Raw genomic sequence first — 6,239 nt, 5'->3', positions numbered from 1 at the left:
CACCACATCTATCTGTCTTTCAAATACTTTCAGCGACGGTGACTCAACCACTTCACTGGGCAGTCTGTTCCAGAGCTTGACAACCGTTTCCGTGAAGAAATTTTTCCTAATATCCAATCTAAACCTCCCCTCGCACAACTTGAGGCCATTTTCTCTTGTCCTATCACTTGTTACTTGGGAAGAGAGACCAACACCCACCTTACACCTCCCTATACTACAACAAAATGTGAAGAGGGAAAAAGTAAAATATCTCCCTGACTCTGAAAACCTTGTTGCTGCTTTCATCACTGCTGACACTGCCAAGTGATGCTGCTCCCTCAAAAGGCTGCTAAAACCAAAGCATTCTTTACATTGCCAGACTTGCCATACTGCAGAGTTGATGCAGCTGCACTGACTTCCCTGCTGAATCACTGCATCCCACATCACAGCTGGAAGAATCACTGCTGTTGGAGCAGCATACATGCCTCTCGATATCACAGATGCAGCTGAAGGGCAAGTGTTACCACTGGGGGCCCAGAATGGGGATTTTACATAGCCACAGAGAAGAAAGGAAGTTTGGCAAAAGAACTATTTAGTTAAAAGAAAAATTACCATGACAAAGGTCAAATATTACTACTTAATGTATTTTTCCCCACTCTTTCTTCACTGACCTGTCCCATCCCTTCCCTCACCACTTCCTTCCTCTCCTCCCCCATGTAGCACCCCAGCAAACACGAGTCTAGATAACAGGCAGATTAAAAACCGTATTTGTTGCCATCTGCATTAGTAGATGGCAGTGACAGATTCTGTGTCAAATTTGTGACTACTAAAACTGAAAGAAATACTAGTCTGAGGTGTAAGTAGGGATACACATAGATGTGACTGGGATGTTAAAGTAATATGCAAAAATAAAAGGTGGTGGTTCAAGTTGAGTTTGCAAGTTTAGACAAGGCGTCACTATAGAAAAGATCTCTAACTACATCTGTTTCAATGCTTTAGGATTGGCCAATTTGGACATGAGAGGCAGCTCTCTCCTTGCTTGGATCAAAGTCAAGACCAAAGCAACCAAGTTAGCCTAGTGGCACAGGGCAACAGAGACTCCCTGCCATTTGTAGCTACCACATAACTGCTGACCAGCTCAGCCACAACAACCAGCTCTTACAATTTACCATGCCTGATCGCTCTTGACTATGCGTACAATTCTCCACTGTTATAAGCCAATAAGCTAAAAGAAGGACAAAGATAAAAACTGACCATAGAGAAGAAGGAAATGCCTGATGGACTGCTATAATATATATAAAAATTTAAAATGATCTCTTTCTTACAGCCATGTTAAAGACAAGTGCTGTGGCCACTACTGAAAGTTGTAAAACAGCTCCTATTAATAGTTCCGTTAACATTTCACCAGTTTTGGTAGTATTTCCTAGGAAATCTCTGTGCTGATCCAAGGAACGTCAAATACTGTGGCAAAGGCAGGAAATTCTGAAATGCAGATGCTGAGCACTCAGCCAGATCACCTCCCCCTGGGTCCGAGGTATCTGTCCACATTGGGCTTGGCAGGCTACCCAAACGCCACAGTAGGTGATCCATGAAAAACCTGCTTAAATTTGTTACAACTGTCCTATCTCCTAAACGCTGATTGCTAAATCAGAAGGAAGCCTGCCAGTCTCCCAGTGCCCTACCTTCTGTGGCTTCATCTAGAAAGTCACCCATAAATCAGTTCATCAAAACACAAGGCAATGTATAGTCCACTCATGGCAAAGGACAGAAGAGTTACTCCATACTGAACTTCAAATGAGAACATGAAGAATCGTCTTCTTGCTTAAAAGAGGAGAAAGTACCCGATTTTCAGAATGACTGTAGATCATATTCACAACACAGCTGGCCAACATGCCCTTGCCAAATACAAAGCACAGTGCTTAAAGGCATTATAGTGAGGAATTCAAACGAGTAATAGCTCTGATTCCATGCTAACTGAGTAGCATCTAATATGTACACAAAAGAACAAGAGGCCAAAACACAGTCAAGACAGTGGGAACTGACCATATTACTGTATATGATGTTACCAAACCATTAAGGCTGGGAAATATGGTTGCATATTAAGCCACCGTATTTGCATGTTATCAGAAGAATTTATGGTCAGATGCCTGAGTTCAGAGACCTTACATGACATTATCCCAATTTATGTCATATAACCACAGGCTAGCTAATTCCTTCATTAGGCTCTAGTTTTACAGTTAAATCAAAGCTCTTCCTCTAGAAAAATGATGTTTTGGTTTAAAGTCTTAAAATGACAAACTCAGCTCATGTCTATGTTATTTGTCTCAATGACTAGCTGCACTCCAGCACTCCAATAAAATATGCCTCCTAATTCCAGATAAAACTTGTCTAATTTATTCTTCCAAAAAAAACCCTTTTTGTTGTATCTTTTGATCTTTAAGCTACTAAATCCTTTTTTTTTTTTTTTTTTTTTTGGAAAGTGATGGATGTTAAAATTCTGCATTTGGCTGGGACATACAAAAATGTTACCCAATGAGACCACATCCTTTGGATCCTTGCTAAACAAATGCATTCCGGATATTTTCAAATTTTTTTTCCCCACCTGCTGTAATTCGCTCTGTCCAAATCAGGCATCAAAATGGCATCAAAACAGCATAAAGTCATAAAGAGGAGTAATATCCGAGGCCTCCTAATATTTGTTGCACATCACTTCTCATCTATCTTTCCTTCCACCAGAGTGAATTTGGACACTTACTAAGCTTCTTACAGAATAAATTCTCCTCCTTTGAGCTAGTACTCCAAGTATGTGCTGAGAGTCAGTGCCCTAAATAAAGTGTGAGAGAAACCTATTTCCACTAATGAATCATAGAAGCAGCTACATCAAAAGTAGGTGGTTAAAAAAAATTTTACCAGAATATAAAAGAATAAAAAAAGTGTCACAATACTGCACTGCACTATTTAGCGATGAGTAACAAGATGAAAAATGGTTAAAAGTGATATAGGATGCCATATCCCTCAAGCATGCATGACACATCCTAACACAACACCTGATGGGGATAGCTAGTTCTCAGCTATTTGCAAAGTTTTTGATGGACAGGGCAGAAAGGAATAAAGAGCAGTTTTGTCTGTTTGCAGACCGAAGACCAACATGAAGCCAAAAAAGAAAACGTTTTCAGATGTAGAAAAAGGATCAGTTCCATGGGCAATATATGTTATTTCATCTGTCTAATCCATTTAATCAGTCTCCGCTTTCCTAAAACTTCCTCACCCATGTAGCCTTATCATAAGAAAACCATTGCCATATGTTTGGTTTTATATTTACAATACAACATATTTAGAAGATGACATTGTCAAAAGTGTCCAGTAGGATAAACAATTGCAACATAGGTCTGCAACAATTTCCACATACATAACAGCCAAAATACTTTGGCTGGGTTGTTATGATAAGTAGCATTATTCACAATTGACTGTAAGAAACAGCAATCATAACAATCATTTTTTCTGAATAAAAAAATGCTCATCAGGCCAGCACCAGAGGAAATTGCATGACTGATGTGGGTGTCGGGTTTTCTGAACTTTGCCCCTAGATGTTGTGAGTAGGCTTGATCTCAGTCCTAAAGCACAGTAGGGAACAGTTCCTCCGCTCCTTGCAATTATCTAGGCTAACTTGCAAAGCCATTTTGAAATTCTTTACTTAAAGCGTGCAGAATGAGAGAAGTTTCATTCTTGGTGTGACCTGACATTCCTACACACTTCCCATGAATGTATAGCCTTTCGACCGGGGTTGTTGCCCTTTTTGAATAGAAAAGGGCTATGACTTAGAGGGAAAAAAGTTTTAAAATGTGTATAAATACCAGGGTAGATTCTTCTCCTCACTGAGTTTATTTTGCATGGTGACCTTATACACGGAGGATTTGCATCTGGTGCAACAAGGCAGTCAAGCAAAGAAAGGCTTTTTACAGCAGCAGTTGATTTTTTGATGTATATTCAAATGAATTTGCAGTTGAATGCATTAGCAAATGGAGATGAGGACAAAAGCAGACTGCCAGGAGGCAGCAATTAGGGCAGCAAGAGGTGACTTGGCTGTTCACAGGTGTGAACTGGGGTCCAGGGAAGAACTAGCAATAGGCAGAATTACATTAAGGAGGCTGATCTCCTTAAAACTGCCCATAGCAACTGCCTTTGCGGGAAGCATCAGGTTGTCCACAGAAGTGATCTGCAGTATTTAGAAGTCTAGGGACTAATTAGTGCTTTGGACAGAGCTTACTCATGGGAGTACAAAACCAGCAGCTTGTCAGGGCTCAGGTGCCAGGAAGCACAACTGCAAAGTGATAGCTCACCCAAACCAGCCAGGTCACTGTTAACAAGTTGATGCATCTTCTGTCTACCAAAGCGTTCCCTGCTGTGAGGGGAACAAGACAGACTTCGAAGGCATCTTCCCTCTCCTGCAAGTGTTTGCTGAAGGTTTCATTACAAACTTTTCCTCAGTAATTGTGATTTTTTGCACATTGTGCCAAAGGTCTGAGCTAACCAACTGCAGGCATCATGGGAAAGCTGGAGAAAGTGGCAACCCCAGAATTACCCGACCTCAGTAGGGAAACGAAATTGCTTGACATCACTAAATTGAAAAGAGGGAACTTCCACATCAGACACTCCTGTTGCCACCGCTACTTATTTAAGTGGCAGTGCTTTTCAGAGATTCAAGCAGCATGGGCTGAGAACTGGTCCGAGATGAAAAGCTCCCTATCTCTCACTTGGAGGAATCCCGTGCTGCTGAACAGAGGGAAGAATGGAGGTGATGTGAAAATCTGAAAGTAGAAGTGGGAAGACTGTTGGACATTGTGTCCAACTAAGCCAGCTCCTGAAAACCTTTATCTCTTCTAGGTTCAGACCAGGAAAAGCCTCATTCCAGAACCTTGATGCTTATTTAGAATACCTGTTGCTTTTCTAATGAAATGGATAAAATAGCACAAAGCAGAGGAATTGTTCTTGCAACTAGAACAGGTTTCTCACCTTACAAGCTTATCATTTTAGAAAGATAAGACAGACTATGGAAAAATTCTTAGTTACCTTTACGAAGTGTACAACAAAATTAAAACCACTCGGAAAAATTATTAGTGATGCAAGATTCAGGAAACACCTGAAATAAGTTTGCTTTTGCCACTTCAGTTTGGCTTGCTTTTGTGCACTCATGATATAACTTTCAATTACCTCTAAAAATAGTATTTTCCCCTAAGCATCATCATGTCATCATACACAGGACAGCCAAATGATCATTTACTGAGTGTTAGTTGGCATTTGTTTCCTCCCCATTGTTTAATATACAACCCTGGTCTTATTAATGCATGCTATTTAAAACTTCCACTAAAAAGGGGTAATTACTCTTCTCTTTAGAGGATTTTCTGTAATTGTCACTATACAGCAGCAGAGAACTTTGCAAGCATTATGACCCTGTGAGATGCAGACAGAAATAAGGCAGGGAAGGAACATGACAGTTTGGAGATGGATAGACTGCATAGCACACTACTGACGCAAGTGGTTTGTTCAAAAAAAGCCAGAATATACTTTTCTGGGAACAGTGCTGATGACCAGCACTGACAGGCAGAAGAACTAGGCTGCAGGCAGCTCCCTCCCAAGAGGGCACAGCAAAATGGATGGGCCATGCCAAACAGACTGAGCTGGACTCAAGGCCACATGATCCCGCAAAAATCCTGTTATAATGCAAGAGTTCAGGACCCTTCTGGTTGTGATCCCCTCCCACAGCTGTCCTTTTAGTCTTTGGATAGCTCTGCTTTGACACTTGCTATCCACAAAATTCAGCTACGCCTGGACACCACCAAGTTTTTGAGTTCCAGTTTCCTTGGTAAGTTCTGCTGCAGGACAAGTCACTATTAAATTTCAACGCAGATAGTTAAGGTGGTCCAAGTTTTAAACAATTGAAAATAGGGTTTTCCAGCTGAGGCCTCAGCTGTTAATAACAAGAAAATGAACCAGCTGCACATTTACTGCTTTTCAAGAAGTCAAACCATTGGTGGAAAAAAAAAAAACAACATTGTTCCTATTTTTGTGAAGAATAGACTCCCAACAAGTGATGGTTGAGATCCCTCAAACCTGAAGCAGTTCTCCTGCATAGTAGATCACTTCCTCCTTCATGTTGCCGTCACAGAACCCGGCAAAGATGCATGGTTTAGTCCTATCTTGATATTTGATTCAGAGTATTGGCTGAGAATTTGTAAAATGCAGTAATCATCAGCCACAGA

Source organism: Vanellus vanellus, assembly GCF_965231255.1.
Source record: "Vanellus vanellus genome assembly, chromosome: 5".
In the NCBI taxonomy this organism is placed as follows: domain Eukaryota; kingdom Metazoa; phylum Chordata; class Aves; order Charadriiformes; family Charadriidae; genus Vanellus; species Vanellus vanellus.
The sequence above is the reverse complement of the archived record's forward strand: the minus strand, read 5'-3'. Positions refer to the sequence as shown.